The 26,456-nt window shown below is 36.7% G+C and overlaps 1 pseudogene; it reads left to right on the top strand.

The window, feature by feature from the left end:
- Positions 1-20,789, top strand: part of LOC116591295 — a 145,564-nt pseudogene extending 124,775 nt beyond the window's left edge.
- Positions 20,790-26,456: the final 5,667 nt, after the last annotated feature.

Here is a 26,456-nt window from a genome sequence, read left to right on the forward strand (position 1 = left end):
AAATCTTCCTTTTAAATCACTAGGATTAGTTTCTTAAAACACACACATTCACAATTATTCATGTTCTTCCCCTTCCTCCCCCAGCCTGAAAGAATTGTTAAAAGGCAGAAAAGAGAAAAGATGTTCTCTGGATATCAGGTTCTATGAATTTAACCTACCAAAAGCAGATCTAATCATTTCTTTGACACACTATGAAATAAAATGTTTACCAAATTTCAATCCTGATCAACTTTTTATATTTGCAGTTTATGTAGTTATGACCTTTACTTTACTTACTGAGTGTGATGACTCCTTTTCAAATTTGCTATGGAATCATTTATGGAATGGGTACTAAATCAAAGAAAATGATACATTGATTCCTTCAAATCCTGATATACAGGTAAAGAAACATTAATTATTAGTTATCTTTTAGATACTAGTCAATTATCTTGCCATATTTTTTTTTAATTTTTTTTAAAGATTTTATTTATTTATTTGACAGACAGAGATCACAAGTAGGCAGAGAGGCAGGCAGAGAGAGAGAGAGGAGGAAGCAGGCTCTCCTCTCAGCAGGGAGCCCGATGCGGGACTCGATCCCAGGACCCTGAGATCATGACCTTAGCCGAAGGCAGCGGCCCAACCCACTGAGCCACCCAGGCGCCCTTATCTTGCCATATTAATTGAAAAAATAGTGTTACAAAATTTTCTGTTAACATTTCTATTACTGAAAAGTTTCCCCCAGATATTGTTAATTAAATAACATCATCCTTATGATTATTTGCTAAAATGGTCTTTTTTCATAAAAATAGGAGCAAAAATGGGATTAAAAAAACCCAACTGATGTATATGCTAGTTTGTCATTGTGAATATGCCATAAAGTCTTGGGATTGTGCTATGCTTTAGGTTTTAATAGCTTCAATTCGAAACAGTAAACCATTGATTGAATGTACCTGAAACTATGAAAGAACAAGAGCAGTTTGAGTATTATTGTTTAAATTATCTTGTATTTTGGCAATTTATTGAGGTACTATTTATATACAATAAAATTAACCCTTTTAAGATGTATATTTGTATAAGTTTTGGCAAATGCACAGAGTCCTATAACCTACATCACAACATAGATATGGAATCATGACCATATCATCCCAGAAGTTTACTTCATACCCTTTGTATTCAGCCCTGACCTCAGTCCCCAAAAAGAAAACTTTATTCACGTATGACATGATCTTATACATAAAAAATAATTTCGATTCTACGAAACAACTACTAGAACAAATAACTAAAAGTTTTTTTTTTTTTTTAAGATTTTATTTATTTATTTGAGAGAGAGCACAAGCAGGGGTTGGGGAAGTGGAAGAGGGAGAGGGGAAAAGCAGACTCCCTTCTGAGTGTAGAGCCAGGTTGGATCCCAGGATCCTGAGATCATGACCGATCCAAAGTCCGTGGCTTAGCCTACTGAGCCACCCAGGTGCCCCATCCCCATATAAAATTAATTTGTAAAAATCAGTTGGATTTTTGTATGCTAGTAATTAGTGAATGGAGTAAAAATAAAACCATTATGATAACATCAAAATACCTGAAATATGTGGGATAAATTCAACAGTATATGCAAGACTTTACTGAAAACTCTAAAACAATCCTGAAAGAAATCGAAGATACTTAGGTAAATGTGAGGTTTACCATCTTAATTTATTAGAAGGCACAATGTTATTGTGATGGCACTTTTCTATAAATTGTCCTATAGATTCAATTTAATTCCAGTCAACAGTTTATTAGATTTTTGTGTTGAATTTGACAAATTGATCTTAAATTTATATGGAAATTAAAAAAGCCTGGAAAAACTAGGAAAATTTTTTGGGGAAAAATACAGTGTTGAGTACTAACACTCCCTGGGTTCAAAACTTAGTAAAAAACTATAATAATTAAAGTAGGGATAAGGGTAGACATGAAAAAAAAAATGGGTCACAATAAGGGTTCAGAAATAGACCTATCGTGAGTGCTGGGAAGTGTGTAAAGCTGGTAATTCACAGACCTGTACCCATGGAGCTAATAATACATTATATGTTAATTTAAAAAAAAAAGAAGACCTTCAAAAAAAAAAAAAAAAGAAAGAAATAGACCTATACATATATGGTGGCTTTATTTTCAACAGTCACCATGGTTAACTCAATGGAGCATGGTCATGTCAACGATTGGTTCTAGAACAACTGGAGACCAGTATGGGAAAAAAATGAACTTCAACTATTATCTTATACTGTATTCCAAAGTTAGCTTTATATGGAGCATAGACTTAAAAGCTAAAACTATAAATCTTCCAGGAGAAAATTGGTGAAAAACACTTTGTGACATTGAGGTAGGCAAAGATTTTTTAGGTGATAATTACACCAAATTAAACATAAAATATAAACATTGGTAAAAGACACCATTAAGCAAATCTAAGGCAGGCCACAAAAGAGAAGATATTTGCAGTTCCTGTTGTCCAGTGAACTTGCATCAAGAATATGTAAAACACTCTTATAACTCAAAGCTGAGAAGGCAAACAATCCAATAAAATAAAGGTCAAAAGACACTTCACAAAAGAAGATGTATGAATGACCACGGCAAATGTTATCATCATTAGTCATCAGGGAAAAGCAAATTTAAACCACAAAGAGATACCATTACAAAAACACTAGAATGGCTAAAATAAAAAGCACTGTATTTCTTTTATATTGCTGATAGAGTTATACAATGGTACAACCACTTTGGAAAATGCTATGACTCTTTGATACAGAGTGAAACAATTATGTGATCCTGCAATTTTAGTATTGCATATTTGTCCAAGAAAAATGAAAACATATCCAAAGAAAGACTTATATGTGTATGCTATAGCAGTTTTATTCCTAACAACCAAATATCTATGAACAGGACCATGGTAACCAAACCAAACCAAAACAAATTTTGGTATATCTCTGCTGTGGAATACTACTTAGCAAAAGAAAGCAAACTCAAATGAGGATGTACAGCATAAGTCAATTTTTATGAATTTTAAAAACATGAAAAACCAAGGTATAGTGTTATAAAGCAGATCAGTGAGAGTTTGAGGCTGATAATGGAGGGCTGACTGATAAAGGTGATAAAAATTTTTCGTATCTTGAAGTGTACCTTTGTTAAATGCATCTAACTATTCACCTAAAGTGGGTTCCTTCTATGGTATGTAAATTATATATCAGGATTGATTTTTTTGTTGTTACGTACATTCCAGTTAGTTAACGTGCAGTATATTATTAGTTTCAGGTGTGCAATACAGTGATTCAGCACTTTCATACATCACCTGGTGCTCATCATTTAAGTATACTCCTTAATCCCCTTCCCTACTCACCCATTCCTCACCCACCTCCCCTCTGGTAACCATCAGTTTGTTCGCTAGAGTTGAGAATCTGTTTCCTGGTTTGCCTCCCCCAACCCTTCCCTTTGTTTGCTTTTTAAAAATAGTTCTTTCAGCCTATGAATGTTTGAGGACATCTGACAGGAGTTAGGTAAGAGAATTTGTAGAGATGCATTCTCTTCAATCTCATCATTTTCTTTGCTTTTCCCTCAATAATAACACAGTAATTCTTAAACAGAAAAGGTGAGAGCCTTATTGCTTTCTAATATTCTTATGCTGGTGGTTGAATACCACCAACAGCTTCATTTGGCAGCGTTTTCTCCCCTTCCTTTCACCCACAGTCTCCTCAAATGTCTCTCCTGTGCTAGTCACAAATGGAAATCCTCAAATGAGATGTTTTGGTTAAGGAGTTGTTAATGTTTATTATTTAGGATGAGCAGAGCTGTGAGAAAGCAGAGGTTGCACATATGAATAAAGATAGATCAGCACATATAAATAAAGATAGACCAGTTAGAGAAGACTTCTCTAACTCAGAGACAGGAATGAGCAGTGAAGACTTTGGCCTGCCGGGAACAACAAACTCACCCTGAAGATCTATAGGACATAATAATCTAAGGACATAATAATGAGCCTATATTGCAAAGGATGAATGCTGGTATAGGGAATATGAATTTGTTTGAATAGTATACTATACATAGTCTTTTTAAACTTTGTAACTTTTTAAACTTTTAAGAAGTGAATTGTATATATCCTAATGAAGTATTTATTATTCGTGTATTAATTTCAGTTTGGTCCTATTTGGATTGTAGCTTAGATGCTAACAAGGAGCTGTTAATGTTTTAAGCCTGGAAGTGGTAAGACCAAAGACTAAAAGATTAACATAATCAAAATGCAAGCTGGTGCAGCCACTCTGGAAAACAGCGTGGAGGTTCCTCAAAATGTTGAAAATAGAACTGCCCTATGACCCAGCAATTGCACTACTGGGTATTTACCCTAAAGATACAAACGTAGTGATCCAAAGGGGCACGTGCACCCGAATGTTTATAGCAGCAATGTCCACAATAGCCAAACTATGGAAAGAACCTAGATGTCCATCAACAGATGAATGGATCAAGAAGATGTGGTATATATACACAATGGAATACTATGCAGCCATCAAAAGAAATGAAACCTTACCATTTGCGACAACATGGATGGAACTAGAGCATATCATGCTTAGCGAAATAAGTCAAGCAGAGAAAGACAACTATCATATGATCTCCCTGATATGAGGAAGTGGTGATGCAACATGGGGGCTTAAGTGGGTAGGAGAAGAATAAATGAAACAAGATGGGATTGGGAGGGAGACAAACCATAAGTGACTCTTAATCTCACGAAACAAACTGAGGGTTGCTGGGGGGAGGGGGTTTGGGAGAAGGGGGTGGGATTATGGACATTGGGGAGGGTATGTGCTTTGGTGAGTGCTGTGAAGTGTGTAAACCTGGTGATTCACAGACCTGTACCCCTGGGGATAAAAATATATGTTTATAAAAAATAAAAAAAAATTAAAAAAAAAAAAGAGCAGAAGAAGCCTGTGAAAAGTATCATGGAATAATCTTAAAATCCTAGGTTTTAGTACCTGATCTGTTGTTCTGGAGTTTAGTTTCATGTTTTTTGTTCGTGATAGAGTTAGAGTATATCATTTCTTTTCTTTTCTTTTTTTTTTCATTTATTTTTTAAATTTCTTTTCAGTGTTCCAGAATTCATTGTTTATGTACCACACCCAGTGCTCCATGCAATACGTGCCCTCTATAATACCCACCACAAGGCTCACCCAACCTTCCATCTGTGGCCCCTCCAAAACCCTCGAATTGTTTTTCAGAGTCCACAGTGTCTCATGGTTTGTTTCCCCCTCCAATTTCCCCCAACTCCCTTCTCCTCTCCATCTCCCCATGTCCTTCATGTTATTCCTTATGCTCCACAAATAAGTGAAACCATATGATAATTGACTCTCTCTGCTTGACTTATACCAGTTAGAATGGCCAAAATCAACAAGACAGCAAACAACAAGTGTTGGAGAGGATGTGGAGAAAAGGGAACCCTCTTACACTGTTGGTGGGAATGCAAGTTGGTGCAGCCACTTTGGAAAACAGTGTAGAAATTTCTTAAGAAATTAAAAATAGAGCTTCCTTATGACCCTGCAATCGCACTACTGGTTATTTACCCCAAAGATACAGATGTAGTGAAAAGAAGGGCCATCTGTACCCCAATGTTCATAGCAGCAATGGCCACAGTCACCAAACTGTGGAAAGAACCAAGATGCCCTTCAACGGACGAATGGATAAAGAAGATGTGGTCCATATATACTATGGAATAAATAAATAAATAAATAAATATATATATATTCATCAGAAAGGATGAATACCCAACTTTTGTATCAACATGGACGGGACTAGAAGAGATTATGTAGATTATGTCATTTCTAAAGTCCCTTTAGTTTCTAACTTTCTGAGTCTGCAAAAAGGGAATGAAAGTTTATATGCAAAGTTTTTTTTTTTTTTAAGATTTTATTTATTTGACAGAGAGAGAGAAATCACAAGTAGGCAGAGAGGCAGGCAGAGAGAGAGAGAGGGGAGAAAGCAGGTTCCCTGCGGAGCAGAGAGCCCGATGCGGGGCTCGATCCCAGGACCCTGGGATCACGACCCGAGCTGAAGGCAAAGGCTTTAACCCACTGAGCCACCCAGGCGCCCCTATGTGCAAAGTTTTGATGATACAATATAATTTGAAGAATCATGGTAGGGTTTTGGCATATTTCACTATATTGAAGATAGTGAATGAGCTTAAGAATGGACTTTGGTTGCAATTATTTTTGTATTTTCTCTGTAGGCATTAATCAATTCATGAGAGAGACAGTGAAGAATTATAAAAGAAATGGGTTTGTTCAGACCATTTTGGGAAGGTGTAGATATTTACCAGGAATCCATGACAACAACCCTTATCATAAAGTTCACATATGTTGAAATGTCTCTGGATTTTTAGCTTAATATTTTAATGACATATGCTTTTTCTATAGACTAAACACTGCTAATTTTCCTTTTAGGGATCATTAGCATATTAATTGGATCTTCTGTTTCACTAAGGATTTTGAAGTGAAGGCTCATGCCTAAATTTGCTGAACACAGTCCTTAGAAGACTAATGTAAATATGGGTTCACTTAGTAATACTTCAAATACTTTAAAGATGTTCTGTTTCAGTAAACCAGTTACTTAGTAGTTTTGCTAATAAGTTATAAATTTAATTTTTATATCTGTTAATTGTTCTTTGTTTCAGTTATCATATACCAGTTTGTTGTATCACACCAAATTGCCAATGTCTCTAGAGATTAACCAATCATTATATGTGGTTCCTTCATTTTTGGTTCATTCTACTTGTGTGTTTGTTTTAAAAGCAGTGGCTCCACAGAGGTTAGTAGGATATCCAAAATATTGAAGAAGGCTGTTTTCTTAGCACCATTTTAAGTATTTATTGATGGTATGTGTTCAAATTATTATTAAAAACTCTGAAATCATTGGGATCCACAGAAAGTATTCTATGTATCTGAACATTTAAATTTCTATATAGTCCACATCTTCCTGTTTGAACTCCTTGTATTTCATCTTCTCCCAAAATTTCACATGTCAGTGCCCACTATACATTGTATATATTGAAAATTCCCAGCCCCATACTGCTAAACTTCTGTGTGGAGCAGGAAACCTTCAGAGCACTAGTGATCTTAGGGACCATGGAGGAATAGTTGGCTTTTTGTTATTTCTTCACTCTGTAGGCTCCCAAATAAGCAGACATCAAATATTTATCAGGCTTTTACCATATCTCTAAATCACTTGTCACTTAGGGGTAGATAGTTTTCTATTGGTCAGATGGAGTCAGCTAGTGGAAAGCTTTTAATGGCAGGCTGAAAAGTTAAGACTTGATCTAACAGGAGTTATGTTTCATGGGATTTTACATTATGAAAATTGGTAGATAGAGTCATATATGTAAATGAACCATGTAAGTTTTTGAAAATTAATATTTTTGCACCTAAAGATGTGAGAGTAAGCCTTTCTTTTTTAAAAATTTTATTTTATTTCTTCTCAGTGTTCCAGAATTCATTGTTTATGCACCACACCCAGTACTCCATGCAATACGTGCCCTCCATAATACCCACCACCAGGCTCACCCATCTCCCCACCTCCTTCCCCTCCAAAACCCTGTTTGTTTCTCAGAGTCCACAGTCTCTCATGGTTTGTCTCCCCTCCAATTTCCCCCATCTCACTTCTCCTCTCCCTCTCCCAATGTCCTCCATGTTATTCCTTATGCTCCACAAGGAAGTGAAACCATATGATACTTGACTCTCTCTGCTTGACTTACTTCACTCAGCATAATCTCTTTTGGTCCCATCCATGTTATTATAAAAGTTAGGTATTCATCTTTTCTGATGGAGGCATAATACTCCATTGTACATATGGACCATATCTTCTTTATCCATTCATCCACTGAGGGGCATCTTGGTACTTTCCACAGTTTGGCAACTGTGGCTATTGCTGCTATGAACACTGGGGTACAGATGGCCCCTTTTTCATTACATCTGAATCTTTGGGGTAAATACCCAGTAGTGCAATTGCAGGGTCATAGGGAAGCTCTATTTTTAATTTCTTAAGGAATCGCCACACTGTTTTCCAAAGTGGCTGCACCAACTTGCATTCCCACCAACAGTGTAAGACTTTCTTTACAACCTCTCCAACACTTGTCGTTTACTGTCTTGTTGATTTTGGTCATCCTAACTGGCATATGGTGATATGTCAATGTGTTCTTTTTTTTTTTTTTTTTTTTAAGATTTCTTTTATTTATTTGACAGAGAGTACAAGTAGGCAGAGGCAGGCAGGGCAGGGGGGGAAGCAGGCTCCCTACTGAGCAGAGAGCCCAATGTGGGGCTTGATCCCAGAACCCTGGGATCATGACCCAAGCCGAAGGCAGAGGCTTTAACCCACTGAGCCACCCAGGCACCCCTCAATGTGGTTTTGATTTGAATCTCCTTGATTGCTAATGATGATGAACATTTTTTCATGTCCCCTTTAGCCATTTGCATGTCTCCTTTGGAGAAGTGTCTGTTCATGTCTTCTACCCATTTTTTGACGTGGTTTTCTGTTTTGTGTGTGTTGAGTTTGAGGAGCTCCTTATAGATCTTGGATATCAGCCCTTGGTCTGCGGTGTCATTTGAGAATATCTTCTCCCATTCCGTGGGTTGCTGCTTTGTTTTACTGACTGTTTCCTTTCCTGTACAGAAGATTTTGATCTTGATGAAGTCCCATAAGTTCATTTTCACTTTTGTTTCCTTTGCCTTTGGAGACATATCTTGAAAGAAGTTGCTGGGGTTGAAGGGGTTGCTGGTTGAAGGGGTTACTGCCTCTGTTCTTCTGTAGAATTTTGATAGACTCCTGCCTCACCTTGAGGTCTTTTATCCATTTTGAGTTTATCTTTGTGTATGGCATAAGAGAATGGTCGAGTTTCATTCTTCTACACATAGCTGTCCAATTTTCCCAGCACCATTTATGAAGAGACTGTCTTTTTTCCAATGTATATTTTTCTCTGTTTTGTTGAAGATTATTTGACCATAGAGTTGAGGGTCCATATCTGGATTCTCTGAGAGAAAAACCTTTCAATCCAGATCTTTTAGGTGTCAAAGTTTAAACTGATTCATTATGTTGTTACTGAAAAAAGAAAAGAAAAGAAAAGAAAATTCCACCCTTCTGAATTATGAATAAACATAATCAGATGCAAAATTTGGTTTTGGTTTGGTTTTACTTTTTGTTTAAACCCTTATTATATTGAAAAATACACATAGGGAAAATACAGGAAACAAATGTAAATTTCAGTATATTATCACAGAGCTACACCTGTGTAGCAACTACTCAAGTCACATAGAAAATTCTTTTATGTTTCCTAATCACTACCCACAGCCCTTCCAGGAATAATTGCTATTGTCATTTCTAAGCCTATAGTTTTATGTATTTTTGACCTCTTTCTACATCATGTGTATATATTCTTGCATCTAGCTTCTTTCACTCAAAATTGCTTAGGTAAGTCATTCATGTTTCATTTGGAGTAACTATTTTATTGTAGTATATTCTATTATGTGAATATAGCACAGTTTATCCATTTTTCCATTGATGGACATTTAGGTTTCCAGTTTAGAGTTTATTATTATTGCTATTATTAATTTAATTTTATTTATTTTTTTAAATTTAATTTTATTTTCCAGTGTTCCAAGATTCACTGTTTATGCACCACACCCAGTGCTCCATGCAATATGTGCCCTCCTTAATACCCACCACCAGGGTCACTCATCCTCCCTCCACCTTCCTCCCTTCCAAAACCCTCAGTTTGTTTCTCAGAGTTAATCTTGCTGTTTTGAAAATTCTTGTCGAAGGTCCTTGGTGTGCATATGTTTCCATTACGTTTGGTAAAGACCAAGTCATAGAATTACTGCTTCTTCAGCTTTAGTAGGTAAAGCCAAATGGTTTCTTATGGTGGTTGTAGCAATTGTCCTCATCAGAAGTATGTGCAAGTTCTCATTGCTCTGCAACCTTGCCAACAGTTGCTATTAAGATGATACAATTTTAGCTATTCTGGTGGGTTTAAAGTACTATCTTGTTAGTTTTACTTTGCATTTCCTTGAATACTAATGAGGTAAAGCAATTTAACAAATATATATTAGCCCTTAGCTATTTTTTCTTGGGAGAGTACTTTTTCAAGTTTTCTTGATCATCTTTTGTTGTTGTTTTCTTTTTACTTTTTTTTTTTTTAAAGATTTTATTTATTTGAGAGAGAGAGAGAACACACAAGTGGGGATGGGAGGAGAGCTGAGGGAGAGGGAGAAGCAGATTCCCAGAATCCCAAGATCAAGACCTTTGTTGAAAGCAGATACCCATTTGAGCTACTCAGGCCCCCTGTCTTTTTCTTATATATAGGAGCTCATTATTGATTATATTTTTGGAAAATATTCTCTCCCACACTGTGTTTGGCCTTTGCATTCTTATCAGTAACTTTAGATGAGGAGAGGGAATTAATTTGGTTTATTCTTAAAATTTTTATTGAGAAATAACATGTACAGTGAAGGGTACAAATCCCTAAGCATAAAGCTGTAAGTCTTAATGTGTATACCCATATAACCACTATCCCAGTCATGACATAGAACTTTTCCAGCACTCAGAAGGCTTCTTTATGTTCCCTCAAAATCAATACCATCCACTTCCCACCCCAGCACACACATAAAAGTATAGGGTAGTTTTGTATGAAGTTGAATTTTATTTAAGTGTAATTGTACCGTATGTACTCTTGGGTCTGACTTTTTTCGCTCAAATATAGGTTTGTGAGATTCATTAGTGTCATACGCAACTCTAGCTCATGTCTTTATTTAACTGACATTATGGGAACACACCAACAATTTATTTATCTGTTTGAATGGTGGCAGAAATTTTCACTATTTCCAGGTTTTAGCTATCATTAATAAAGCTTCTATGAACATTCTTATTTGTGTCTTTTGGTAAACATATGCACCCAACTTCATTACCTTTAGAGTGGAATTGGTGAGTCATAGAATAAGCACATTTATGCCTGCAGTATATACTGCCTAACAGTTTTACAGAGTGGGTATCCCAGTTAACATTGCCATCAGCTCTGTTTATCTACATTCTTGCCATTGCTTACTGTCATTGTTCTTTTTAATTTTAGCCATTCTGGTAACTGTGTAATGGTACCTCACTCTGCTTTTTATTAATTAATTAACTAATTAATTAATTAATGTGTTATGTTAGTCACCATATAGTACATCATTAGTTTTTGATGTAGTGTTCCCAGATTCATTGTTTACATGTAATACCCAGTACTCCATGCAATACAAGCCCTTCTTAATACCCATCACCAGGCTCACCCATTTTCCTACTCCCCACCCCCCCCCCCAAAGCCCTCAGTTTGTTTCGTGGAGTTCACAGTCTCTCATGATTCATCTCCCCCTCTGATTTTTGCCTTTCCCTAATGACTAGTGATGTTGAGCTCCTTTTTTGTTTATTATCCATTTGGGTATCTTCTTTTGTGGAGGATATATTTAAGTCTTTGTCTCTCTTTTTTTGAATTAGCTATTTTTAACTGATTTATGAGAGTCCTTTATATATTCCAGATATGAGCCCTTTGCTTACGTAGATTTATCCATTTTTTATATTATTGTAGTATTTTCCTTGATCTGTTTTAACAAAGTTTTCTCTACCCCAACTTCAAGAAAATATTCAGTAGGAGCTTTTTTATTTTGCCATATATATTTGTATCTATAAATCAACCAAGAACTGGTTTTTATGTATTTTGAGAGACTGAGGGTCAAGGTCTTTCTCCTTCCCACTCAAGGATATACAGTTGTACCTAACTACTTATTGAAAAGACTGACCTTTCCCCCCACTACTTTACAGTGTCACCTTTGCCACAAATTATATTTTCAAATATGGATGTGTTTTTGGATGCATTACTTTTGTCTGTTGTATTTGATCATTATTTAGACAGTGCCACATTACCTTTGTGATACAACCTTGTAAGATGTCTTGATATATGATAAAGTAAGTCTTCTTATCTCGTTCTTTTGTTTGGTTTTCGAGTATTTGCCTGTTCTTGGTTCTTTGCATTGCCATATATGTTGTAGAAGCAGCACGTGAATTTCTAGACAAAAACAAAATCCTGTTGGGATTTTTTTGAGGTTGCCTTGAACTCATAGATCAAGATGGGATTAATGGACATATTTATACACTTGAGTTTTCTAATCCATGAACATGATCTATCTGTCAATTTATTTAGGTCTGTAGTTCTTAAATTCTCTTAATGTATAATTTTGGGGGAAGAGATCATATATGTATTTTTATTAGATTTATAGCTAGGTATTTGAAAATTTTGATGCTGTTACAAATGGCTTTTTTTTTTTTACTTTTTTCCTACTTTTTAAACCTTTTCTAACTCTTTGCTACTGGCACTTAGAAATATAATTTTTTTTTTTTTTGTCTAGAAGCCTTGCAAATATTACTTACTAATTCAAAAATTAGTAGATACTTGCAGATATTCTATCATCACAATTATCATCTGCAAAGTAGTTTTATAACTACCTTTCCAACTTTATTATTTTATTACTTTTGCTTGACTTACCAGCTAGGACATTGTTGAATATAAGTAGTAATAGTGAGGATCTTTGCCTCTTTTCTGATCTCAGAGGGAAATTTTAAGCATTTATTACTAAATAGAATTTTCCTTTAGGTTTTTAATTTTGCCTGTGTCTGATAAAGTAAGCTCACTTGTATATTTGCATATAGGGCATAGAGTCTTTGTCATACCTGCTAAATTCTGCTCTTACAGTGCAAATATGGTCAGAGACAATACATAAATGAGTGAGTGTGATTGTGTTCCAATAAAACATTTTTATGAAACAGAAGATAGGCCAGATTTGGCCTGAAGGCTGTAGTTTGCCCACCCGTGTTCTAACTGTCCCTTCTTTGAATATAATCTGCCTTTCTTCTTTAGGTTGCTTTCCATACAGTATTTTTCTTTCTGTCTCATTTCCATTAGATTTTCTGTGATATGCCTAAGTATGCATATGTTTTTAATTTATGTGCTTCTCTGTGAATATGTTTGTTTAATTGATCCTTTGAGGGTGTTAGGACTTTTTCAATCTGTGACTTGATACCTTTTGTTGATTTTGGAAATTTCTTAGTCATTTCTTCTTTAATTATTGCTTCATTGCATTCTTTCCTCTCTGGGACTCCTATTATAAAATTTCTTAATCTTAAAAAAAATCCTTATGTTTAATATCCTTTGTTTGTTATTTTTCACGTTTATATTGCATCCTGCTTAATTCTGGATATTTTCTTCTTTTAATTTTTTTTATTTTTAAAGGTTTATTTATTTATTAGAGAGCAAGCCAGCATGAGGGGAAGGGGAAGAGGGAGAAGCAGACTCCTTGCTGAGTAGGGAGCCTGACATGGGACTTGATCCCAGGACCCTGAGATCATGATCTGAACCAAAGGCAGACACTTAAATGATTGAGCCACCCACATGCCCTCTGGATATTATTTTCTTCTTCTTCTTCTTTTTCTTCTTCTTCTTCTTCTTCTTCTTCTTCTTCTTCTTCTTCTTCTTCTTCTTTCTTTTTTAAAAAAGATTTTATTTATTTAATTGACAGAGAGAGATCACAAATAGGCAGAAAGGAAGGCAGAGAGAGAGAGAGAAAGAGAGAGGAGGAAGCAGGTTCCTTGCTGAGCAGAGAGCCTAATGCGGGCCTCGATCCCAGGACCCTGAGATCATGACCTGAGGCGAAGGCAGAGGCTTAACCCACTGAGCCACCCAGGCGCCCCCTGGATATTTTCTTCTACTGTATCTTTCAATCTACTGATTTTGCTCTTCAGTTTGCTATTGAACTCAACTGTTGAGCTTTTTATGTTCTGAATCCTTTAGAACTTTTCCAGAACTCCAGAAGGTTTCTTTATGTTCCCTTCATGCCAGTACTATCCCCCACTGTACACACACACCAAACTACAAAGAAGGTACTGTTTTACGTGCTTTAAGTTTTGTTTTTTCCCCTGGCACAGAGTGATGCTTTTTAAAATTGGAGTATAATTAATATACAGTGTTATATTAGTTCAGGTGTACAATATAATGATTCAGCAGTTCTGTACATTTCTCAGTGCTCATCAAGATAAGTGTACTCTTAATTTCCTTTATTTCATTCCCTCACCCTCCCTTCTCTCTGGCTGGCAACTACCAGTTTGTTCTTTTTTTTTTCTTTGTTCATTTATTTCTTAAATTATACATATGACTGAAATCATATGGAATTTGTCTTTCTCTGATTAACTTATTTCACTTCACATTGTGCCCTCTAGGTCCATCCATGTTGTTGAAAATGGCAATATTTCATTCTTTTCTTATGGTTAAGTGCTATTCCATTGTAGGAATATACCACATGTTCTTTTTGCATTCATCTATGGATGAACAATTGGATTGCTTCATATTTTGGTTATTGTAAAATGCTGCATAAGCATAAGTGTGCATATATCTTTTCATATTAGTGTTTTTGTTTTCATGGGGTAAATATGTTTTTTGGTGGGGTCTTTAGTCTTTAGGTAAGTCACTGGATCATATGGTAATTCCATTTTTTAATTTTTTTGAGGACATTCCATATTGTTTTTCATGGTGGCTGCACCAATTTGCAGTATCACCAGTAGTGAACAAGGGTTCCTTTTTGTCCACATATTCAGCAACCCTGGTTATTTCTTACCTTTTTGGGAAAACACAACATCCATTCATAAAAAACAAAAAAACTTTCAACAATGTAGGTTTAGAGGGAACATGCCTGAGCATAATAAAGGCCATATGTGAAAAAACCCACAGCTAGCATCATACTCAATGGTAAAAAACAGATCTTTTCCTTCAAGATCAGGAACAAGACAAGGATGTCCACTCTCACCACTTTTATTCAACATAGTACTGGAAGTCCTAGCCACAGCAATCAGACAAAAGAAGGAAATAGAAGGCATCCAAATTGGTAAGGAAAAAGTAAGACTTTTACTATTTGCAGAGGACTTGATACTATATATAGAAAACTAAAGACCCCACCAAAAAACTACTAGAACTGATAAATTCAGTGAAGTGGCAAGATACAAAACTAATATACAGAAATCTGTTGCATTATTATGCACTAATAATAAAGTAGCACAAAGAGAAATTAAGAAAATGATCCCATTTTCAACTGCACCAAGAATAATAAAATATCTAAAAATAAACTAAACCAGGGAGCTGGAACACCTATACTTTGAAAACTATAAAAATGTTGATGAAACAAACTGAAGATGACACAGACAAATGGAAAGATTTTCCATGCTCATGGATGAGAAGAAAGAAATATTGTTAAAATGTCCATACTACTCAAGGAAATTTATGGATTAATGCAATCCCTCTCAAAATATCAATACCATTTTCCACAGAACTAGAATAAATAATCCTAAAATTGTTTTGGAACCACAAAAGACCCCACATAGCTAAAACAATCTTGAAAAAAAGAAGAACCAAACTGGAGGTATCATAATCCCAGATTTCAAGATATATTTCAAAGCTCTAGTAAGTTATTTTTATTTTTTAGTTCTTGAGTTGCCATTTTGCTCTTATTTTATGGGTATTTTGTTCTCTGTTGAAATACTCAATTTTGTCTTTTATTATCTTAACTACATTAAACTTTATTTTATAGTCTAATAAATTTGGTAATAGTCTATAGTCTAATAAGTCTCAAACTTGTATCCCTGTATTCTTTTCCTACTTTGTTTTTCTTAGTTTCTATAAGAACAGTTATATTGTCTCAATTCTTTGCTGTACTGGTAGTTTTTTATTGAGTGTCAAATGTTGATTATGAAAGATTGTGGGTATAATTTGAAGCTTGTATGATAATGTTACTTTGTTCAGAAGATTTACATTTGCTTTTGGCAGGAAACTAGAATGACCAACAGTCTAGGATGACTTTGATCCAATTTCAGGATTAGAAATTAATTGAAGCAAAGATGTTAAGACCAGATTATCTCTAATTTATCCTTTTTCCTAGGGTGTTAGTTTTGGGGTGGCAACTTGATGGTTTCCTAGTGCTCCTTCTACTTCTTGCCCCGTTTGTTCCCTAGGCCCCTCAAGACCATCAAGCTCTGCTCAGAGGTTCTTTCAGCTTCCTCTTCTGAAATCTGTTGATATCTCTGGGAGAAATGTGGCCTCCAATGCCAGGGTCATCTCCTTGGCTTTCTTTCTCCCGTGGTTCTCTAGGTTCTATAATTTCCCATATCTTTTTAACCATCTGATTCAAAGAGACATTCTCTATCCAGCTTTTCCCATTGCTATCAGTGGGAGGGTTGGTCCTAAAGGCCTAATCTCCCATTACCAGAAACCTATGTTTTTTATGCGTGTGAAAACCCCTGGTTGTGAAGGGATAGAGATTGTGAGACACGAAGAATCCCAAAGGCTGCCAAGTTTTTTTTATTTTGGAGAGAATCAGGGAAGTATAATATGATGAAAGTAAAGTGTATATCTTAGTTTTATTTTTATGCTTGCTTATGTCACAGTAAAAACTACCCTAAAATTTCAATGGCTTATAATAAGAAACTTTATTTTTAATTTATATTAGAGTTTGGCTCTGGGTTGACAGTGGCTCTGCTCCATATTTTCTTCATTCTGGAATTGAGAATGAAAGAAAAGTGTCTATCTGGGATAAGCCCTTTTTTTTTTTTTTTTGACAATGTTGGATAGCTGTAGATGGGACTATATGTCAATTTTATTCACGTTTCTCTTGCCAGAACAAGTCAAGGTCAACCTTTTAGAGTGAACATTTGAAATCACATGGCATTGGGTGGGGCAGCAAGTAAGAACAATAGTAACACAGTCCACTACAAAGTGGCCTATGGTTTCAAGAAGGAGAGGCATCAGTAGAACTCTGAAATTCAGTCACCCTTTAAACAGTGACAACTGAGTAAGTTTAGAGTGGATTCATCAGCATATGACAAAACAAAACAAAAAAAAAAAGAGGGGGGAAATTGTCTATCTCTTTAACAACTATTTACTATATTAGAAATTGGTTGTAACCCAGGTGACATAAAGCTAGTCTCAAGTTACATAAATCCTTCCAGAGTATAGACCCTTCCCACTCTCTGAGATCTTCTGGGACAGTAGATATGGTATTCATGGGTAGGTTATACCTTGAACATTAACCCAGATACCCATCCTTGCTACTTTAGGATGATCACTTTTAGCAGCTAGGGTTGCCTGCCAAGCAGTTCATGGCAGCAATAGTTTTGGGGAGGTCTAACTTAATACCTAGGAATCTAGGGTATGCATTTTCACTAGCAGCTAATGATTAACCCCAGCAGCCCATAAAAAAAGCTCTGATTCAAGCCAAGGGCTTCAGATGCTCTTGGGCCAAACTCTACATAGGACCAAGAAGCCACTTATATGGAAGATGCTCTTGGAACATTCTCACATCACAAAGAATAATATTCTACTTATATCTATTTAGGCTTAAAAGGAATTGTATCTTAAAGCATAGATCTTTTAGAGTGAAGTTTAGAACTAGAACATTGGTGACACATATGTTTATGAAATAATTTTGAGCTACTAAGTACATTTTAAGTGTAATACAGTTTTTGATTCTGGAATGTTGAAGATTTCTAAACTGAAGGGATCTGAACTTTTTCTATTTAGACTGTTTTCATGTGGATGATAGCCCAGAATCTAGAGCCCTAGATCATTCTAGTTGTTAGGATGCAGCTTAATAGTTGATGTCCTGGATTACATCTTGGTCCAGATTACAGATGTGAGCACTGATCTGTGGATGTGGATACTAAGAGCAGGTATGAAATCATGTAGGTGTATCTGATGGAGCCCTTGTTATTGATTTTCATAGGCGGAGTGTCAGGCTATCCACAGAGCAGTCCAAGGTTTGGCGGCTGATATTGTTAAAATAGCCACAGTTAACATTCAGAAGCAGTTAGAGACCTTCCATTCAACCTTCAAGTTCCATGGTCATCGGGAGAGTATGCTCCAAAGTGACAAAACAGGTTTGTTCATAAAGGAGAACCCTGCTATAATGTAGTAAGATTAATTATATCAGAAAAGAAAAAGGGAAGCATTTTACACATTATTTTTCAGCAGTTTTCAAATGTTTTGGTCTCATGATGTCTTTATATTCTCAGAATTACTAAGGGTCCCAAAGAACCCTTAGTTTATGTGGTTTATATATACTAATATTTACCATATTAGAAATTTAAACAGGACATTCAAAAACATATTAACATTTGAAAATAATAATAAACTCACAATATGTTAGCACAAGTAACATTTTCTTAAAAACAACTGAATGTTTTAGAACAAGAAAAAATTGGTGACAAGTGGTTTTAGTTTACATTTCTACAAGTCTCTTTAATGTCTGACTTAGGAGACGATATTTGGATTCTCTTATATATTTCTGCATTCAGTTTGTTCCAATCTCACCTATCCTGTAACCTCTGGAAGATTCTCTTATACAGTCTATGGTGATAAATGTCCCACTTTGTGGGGGACTGATGGGTTTCCCAGGATATGGGACTTCGGTGCTAAATCAGGACAGCTGGTTACTTTAGTGTGCACTTTGGAGAGAATGAGACTGAAAAAGGAAAATAAATTCTGAGTGTTATTAGGAAAACGATTTTGACTTTGAAGATACTTTGAAGGAATCTTAGGGGTCTTCTGGTTCTTGGATAACACCTTAAGACCATGTTGATTTTCCTATTCATCACCTTCCATGTTCTCGGAAGTCTGGGAATATATACCGAGATTAACTTCCTTATCACATATATTCTTTGCCAGTATTGCCCTCTGTTCTTATTCTTATTTTCCTAAGTTCTGTCCTTATTGCTTGGATAGATTATTTCTTGTTCTGACAAGTAGATCCCCTTCTCTATTTGTCCCGTGTCCATACTTTTGCTTTAAATACCATTTCACTGTGATTGAGATTGGCAAACCATACTGCAGCCAGGTTTTAAATTTTCCTGGGAGGAAGTTAAGGTTTGGGGCATAAATGGAAAGAATAAACTGCTGGAGATGAGTCAGAAAAAGTAAAATCAGCTGTTTAGGATGGAATTTGCTATTTCTAGAAGAAACATACATGTACATTGCAGAGAATAATAGAGACAGTCACACAGATATAAAGATGTTCACTTACATACAAAAATACATAGATATAAAGACTTGCCTATCACATGGGGATTATTAATTTTATTGTCTTACCTCTCCCCCTAATATCTAAGGCTACTCATTCAACATTTTTTGTATGGTAGTCAGTGTGCACACACATCACACTCGTTACCGCACACACCACACTCATTACCACACACACCACATTCTCTCTTTCTTTATAGGGAGAATAAATGATCAAACTAATTTGGGTAATAATACTATACTATGTGCTTCAGGGGATTTGGAAATAAAAGTTATCAATCTCTTTCAAGTCTAAAATTGAAGGAAAGAAAGGGAAGATGTGATCTGTGACTGAAATATTTACAGAACAGTTCACAGCAGAGTGATGCAGGGCCAGAATGAGGATAGGGACAATAACAGCTTTTGGAGTGGGTGAAAGGCAATATGGGTATGTTCCTGAGGATCACTTCCTGGGCTTGTGCCGGGGTAAAGGTAGTGGTAGGTCAGCTGAGCCCGAGGAAGCAGCCTGCGCAGGAAGCAGGAGGATCATAGCCAAAGAACAGAAGCCAAAGAACAACAGGAAATCCAGAGGATGAAGGTATGGTGACTGGAAAGCAGAAAAGCATCCTGATAACCAATGATGTGAGCTAAGTGGGGGCTGGTGGGGCAGAGCAGATTTTAGTCAGCTGGCAAAAAGATAGTTGCACAGCCTTTGCGGCCCTGGGATGGAAGCAGCTTGCCACAGCCTCATCTGTCTGTGCTCTTTGACCCTATAAGGGCCACCTGTCAATAAACTTGGGCTGCAGATTATGACAGCTGAAGAACCCTCTCTGAGGGAAGCACCAGATACTAAGGAAGATAGTGTTTGTGCTGCCTGGAACGAACAGTGGGAAATCTGGGTGGCAGAGAGGGAAATGATTAAGAGCAGTTACTCTAAAGTAACCTTATCTTAGTGATTAGTGGGCATAATCTGTGCCAGTAGGCCCAGCTTGTTAGGAGATGTAACTAAGTCTAATACAGTGGAGTTATAGGTTCTTTTGAGAATATACTGAAAGATCACTCTACAGAAAAATGTACAGATAACAGACTATAACACTTAACTTCAAGGGATTTGTACAGTCTCTGAAGTCCTCATTTGGACCCTGGGTTTAGAATTACTTGTTAAGTGTGGTGCAGTTGGGAAAACCCCAGTTCTACCTCAGCGACACTTCTGGCCATAAGAAGATATCAGGGAGTGCCCTTTTTATAAACCGCCTAAAGACAATACCAGCTTATTTTCCTGGGGGCAGAGATCAGGCCCCATACTACTCTGGTGCTATTATGCAGAGAAGTTGGTAGTAAGGTCGCCATGGAAAGTGAAGATGTTGGTTATTTATAGGAAATAAGTTAGACATCTTTTGGAGCAGAGTTCTTCAAACTGCATTTACTGACTTCTTTGTTACATTCCTCCTTTCTGGGAGAAAGCTGGTAGAGTTTTGAGTTTACCTGATAGGTGGGAAGTCAGCAAGTACATCCTTTCTAAATCTTACGTACTTTAATCTCTTAATTAAAATTCTCCAGAGTTTCTCAAAATCCCTAAAAAAACCTGTTCTTCTATAACACAGTGACATGCTGATCAGTTTTCCTACTTTTTTCATGGGGTAAGATTGTTACCAAAGAGAAAACTGCAAGGGATTTCTCCCCAATCAGGGGAAGCTTCTTTTTTTTTTTTTTAATTAATTTTTTATTTTTTATAAACATATATTTTTATCCCCAGGGGTACAGGTCTGTGAATCACCAGGTTTACACACTTCACAGCACTCACCAAAGCACATACTCTCCCCAATGTCCATAATCCCACCCCCTTCTCCCAAACCCCCTCCCCCCAGCAACCCTCAGTTTGTTTTGTGAGATTAAGAGTCACTTATGGTTTGTCTCCCTCCCAATTCCATCTTGTTTCATTTATTCTTCTCCTACCCACTTAAGCCCTCATGTTGCATCACCACTTCCTCATATCAGGGAGATCATATGATAGTTGTCTTTCTCTGCTTGACTTATTTCGCTAAGCATGATACGCTCTAGTTCCATCCATGTTGTCGCAAATGGCAAGATTTCATTTCTTTTGATGGCTGCATAGTATTCCATTGTGTATATATACCACATCTTCTTGATCCATTCATCTGTTGATGGACATCTAGGTTCTTTCCATAGTTTGGCTATTGGAAATAGTGGACATTGCTGCTATAAACATTCGGGTGCATGTGCCCCTTTGGATCACTACGTTTATATCCTTAGGGTAAATACCCAATAGTGCAATTGCTGGGTCATAGGGCAGTTCTATTTTCAACATTTTGAGGAACCTCCATGCTGTTTTCCAGAGTGGCTGCACAAGCTTGCATTCCCACCAACAGTGGAGGAGGGTTCCTCTTTCTCCGCATCCTCGCCAGCATCTGTCATTTCCTGACTTGATGATTTTAGCCATTCTGACTGGTGTGAGGTGATATCTCATTGTGGTTTTGATTTGTATTTCCCTGATGCCGAGTGATATGGAGCACTTTTTCATGTGTCTGTTGGCCATCTGGATGTCTTCTTTGCAGAAATGTCTGTTCATGTCCTCTGCCCATTTCTTGATTGGATTATTTGTTCTTTGGGTGTTGAGTTTGCTAAGTTCTTTATAGATTTTGGACACTAGTCCTTTATCTGATATGTCGTTTGCAAATATCTTCTCCCATTCTGTCAGTTGTCTTTTGATTTTGTTAACTGTTTCCTTTGCTGTGCAAAAGCTTTTGATCTTGATGAAATCCCAATAGTTCATTTTTGCCCATGCTTCCCTTGCCTTTTGCGTTGTTCCTAGGAAGATGTTGCTGCGGCAGAGGTCAAAGAGGTTGCTGCCTGTGTTCTCCTCAAGGGTTTTGATGGATTCCTTTCGCACATTGAGGTCCTTCATCCATTTTGAGTCTATTTTTGTGTGTGGTGTAAGGAAATGGTCCAATTTCATCTTTCATGAGTACTTTATAGTTTTCTGAGTATAGATTCTGTGTCTCTTTGGTTAGGTTTATTCCTAGGTATCTTATGGTTTTGGGTGTAATTGTAAATGGGATTGACTCCTTAATTTCTCTTTCTTCTGTCTTCTTGTTGGTGTAGAGAAATGCAACTGATTTCTGTGCATTGATTTTATATCCTGACACTTTACTGAATTCCTGTATAAGTTCTAGCAGTTTTGGAGTGGAGGCTTTTGGGTTTTCCGCATATAGTATCATATCATCTGCGAAGAGTGATAATTTGACTTCTTCTTTGCCGATTTGGATGCCTTTAATTTCCTTTTGTTGTCTGATTGCTGAGGCTAGGACCTCTAGTACTATGTTGAATAGCAGTGGTGATAATGGACATCCCTGCCGTGTTCCTGACCTTAGCGGAAAAGCTTTCAGTTTTTCTCCATTGAGAATGATATTTTCAGTGGGTTTTTCATAGATGGCTTTGATGATATTGAGGTATGTGCCCTCTATCCCTACACTTTGAAGAGTTTTGATCAGGAAGGGATGCTGTACTTTGTCAAATGCTTTTTCAGCATCTATTGAGAGTATCCTATGGTTCTTGTTCTTTCTTTTATTGATGTGTTGTATCACATTGACTGATTTGCGGATGTTGAACCAACCTTGCAGCCCTGGAATAAATCCCACTTGGTCGTGGTGAATAATCTTTTTAATGTACTGTTGAATCCTATTGGCTAGTATTTTGTTGAGTATTTTCGCATCTGTGTTCATCAAGGATATCGGTCTATAGCTCTCTTTTTTGGTGGGATGCTTGTCTGGTTTGGGGATCAAGGTGATGCTGGCCTCATAAAATGAGTTTGGAAGTTTTCCTTCCATTTCTATTTTTTGGAACAGTTTCAGGAGAATAGGAATTAGTTCTTCTTTAAATGTTTGGTAGAATTCCCCCGGGAAGCCGTCTGGCCCTGGGCTTTTGTTTGTTTGGAGATTTTTAATGACTGTTTCAATCTCCTTACTGGTTTTGGGTCTGTTCAGGCTTTCTATTTCTTCCTGGTTCAGTTGTGGTAGTTTATATGTTTCTAGGAATGCATCCATTTCTTCCAGATTGTCAAATTTATTGGCGTAGAGTTGCTCATAGTATGTTCTTATAATAGTTTGTATTTCTTTGGTGTTAGTTGTGATCTCTCCTCTTTCATTCATGATTTTATTTATTTGGGTCCTTTCTCTTTTCTTTTTGATAAGTCGGGCCAGGGGTTTATCAATTTTATTAATTCTTTCAAAGAACCAGCTCCTAGTTTCGTTGATTTGTTCTATTGTTTTTTTGGTTTCTATTTCACTGATTTCTGCTCTGATCTTTATGATTTCTCTTCTCCTGCTGGGCTTAGGGTTTCTTTCTTGTTCTTTCTCCAGCTCCTTTAGGTGTAGGGTTAGGTTGTGTACCTGAGACCTTTCCTGTTTCTTGAGAAAGGCTTGTACCGCTATATATTTTCCTCTCAGGACTGCCTTTGTTGTGTCCCACAGATTTTGAACCGTTGTATTTTTATTATCATTTGTTTCCATGATTTTTTTCAATTCTTCTTTAATTTCCCGGTTGACCCATTCATTCTTTAGAAGGATGCTGTTTAGTCTCCATGTATTTGGGTTCTTTCCAAACTTCCTTTTGTGGTTGAGTTCTAGCTTTAGAGCATTGTGGTCTGAAAATATGCAGGGAATGATCCCAATCTTTTGATACCGGTTGAGTCCTGATTTAGGACCGAGGATGTGATCTATTCTGGAGAATGTTCCATGTGCACTAGAGAAGAATGTGTATTCTGTTGCTTTGGGATGAAATATTCTGAATATATCTGTGATGTCCATCTGGTCCAGTGTGTCCTTTAAGGCCTTTATTTCCTTGCTGATCTTTTGCTTGGATGATCTGTCCATTTCAGTGAGGGGAGTGTTAAAGTCCCCTACTATTATTGTATTATTGTTGATGTGTTTCTTTGATTTAGTTATTAATTGGTTTATATAGTTGGCTGCTCCCACGTTGGGGGCATAGATATTTAAAATTGTTAGATCTTCTTGTTGGACAGACCCTTTGAGTATGATATAGTGTCCTTCCTCATCTCTTATTATAGTCTTTGGCTTAAAATCTAATTGATCTGATATAAGGATTGCCACTCCTGCTTTCTTCTGATGTCCATTAGCATGGTAAATTGTTTTCCACTCCCTCACTTTAAATCTGGAGGTGTCTTCGGGCTTAAAATGAGTTTCTTGGAGGCAACATATAGATGGGTTTTGTTTTTTTATCCATTCTGATACCCTGTGTCTTTTGACAGGGGCATTTAGCCCATTAACATTCAGGGTAAGTATTGAGAGATATGAATTTAGTGCCATTGTATTGCCTGTAAGGTGACTGTTACTGTATATGGTCTCTGTTCCTTTCTGATCTACCACTTGTAGGCTCTCTCTTTGCTTAGAGGACCCCTTTCAATATTTCCTGTAGAGCTGGTTTGGTATTTGCAAATTCTTTCAGTTTTTGTTTGTCCTGGAAGTTTTTAATCTCTCCTTCTATTTTCAATGATAGCCTAGCTGGACATAGTATTCTTGGCTGCATGTTTTTCTCGTTTAGTGCTCTGAAAATATCATGCCAGCTCTTTCTGGCCTGCCAGGTCTCTGTGGATAAGTCAGCTGCCAATCTAATATTTTTACCATTGTATGTTACAGACTTCTTTTCCCGGGCTGCTTTCAGGATTTTCTCTTTGTCACTGAGACTTGTAAATTTTACTATTAGGTGACGGGGTGTGGGCCTATTCTTATTGATTTTGAGGGGCGTTCTCTGAACCTCCTGAATTTTGATGCTCGTTCCCTTTGCCATATTGGGGAAATTCTCCCCAATAATTCTCTCCAGTATACCTTCTGCTCCCCTCTCTCTTTCTTCTTCTTCTGGAATCCCAATTATTCTAATGTTGTTTCATCTTATGGTGTCACTTATCTCTCGAATTCTCCCCTCGTGGTCCAGTAGCACTTAGCACTTCGGGTCTCATCTGTGTGAAGCATGAAGACCTTGGAACTGCTGTCTTAGGGGCATTTCCAGCCCTGTGCAGGATTCAGATGCTTGTGATGCAGACCCCAGCAGGAGCCATAGGCAGATAGAGATTTAGTTTCTCATAGACTACCACAGTTAGGCATTATGTGTGATTTTTTGGTCCAATATCAATTTAAGACTACCAGAGTAGTCTTTGTAAGCAGCATTGGCTAATAAATTCTGAAGTCTGTAAAGTGATAGGCTTGGTATGGATGTCGTCCAGGAATGGATTTTCATGAAATGGTGTTTCTTTTCCTTTTCCCTCCTCAATTCATACAATGAATGTATTTGTAATAGTTGGTATTATAAAATAAGCTACACCTCTTCAAGCGGTATCCTGTTCTGTAAGATCAGATATTTATACTGCAGTTTAATATAATAATGCCAGAGAAGGAAGACACCCCCATATCCATCTCTTAGTGCCCCTTTCTATGTTTGTGGCATGGTGAGGATACCCATACTAAAGAAATGATATTTTATAATTCCAACCAAAGGTGTATACTACTGACTTTCTTGCTGTTGAAATAAAATGAATTTATGAGAAATTTATATCATTATTTTGGTTTTTTAAATTGTGTTTCATCTAAGAGTGTCCAAAAGCTAAGTTCCTAGTTATTTATTCTAGGGTTTGCATTGTTGAGTTGGTTCAACAATGTCTGTGCACATAGGAAATGTTTCATAATCAGTTATCAGAAAAGTTCTTTTATGTTTATTAGCCAGAAATTTTAAAAAAGACAATTACTTTATAAACAAAGTGTAATACACTATTAGTAGTTGCATATTAGTGTACAAAATACTCAGACATGGTTTTTGGGAGGTGAGAGGGAGTAGGCAGAAGATGGCAAAGATAAGAGAGAAGTTATATCATTATTTCTTGAGTTTTTTCCATATTTACCTGTACCATGTTTTTCAGAGAGAAAAGCTGTAGTGCTGTCAGTATTCAGGTGGCCTTGAGATCCAGCACAAGAGAAGGCTCTTTTCTTCTCTAAACATGAGTGCAGACATATGGGTCATTTCCACCTGATCTTCTGGGGGTGGATGTGTAGTCCCATGCATCTTCTCATCCTTTTCATTTATCAGCTGGACTTAAAACAGGCAGCCCTTGCTATGCATGATTAAGTTACAGGCAAATTCCAGTTACCATGGTTTACTTAAATAAGACTAGTGCCCCTAATCACAGGATTGAAATTTCAGTTCTCATGGTATATTACCTGAGTAACTGTGGTAAGTTCACACTTCATTGGTAGCTCTTCAGTCCACAAATCATGATATAAATAAAAGACAAGCACTGTGGTAAGCAGAATAATTCCCCCCCATCCCCATCCTAATC

Source organism: Mustela erminea, chromosome 1 (assembly GCF_009829155.1).
Source record: "Mustela erminea isolate mMusErm1 chromosome 1, mMusErm1.Pri, whole genome shotgun sequence".
In the NCBI taxonomy this organism is placed as follows: Eukaryota; Metazoa; Chordata; class Mammalia; order Carnivora; family Mustelidae; genus Mustela; species Mustela erminea.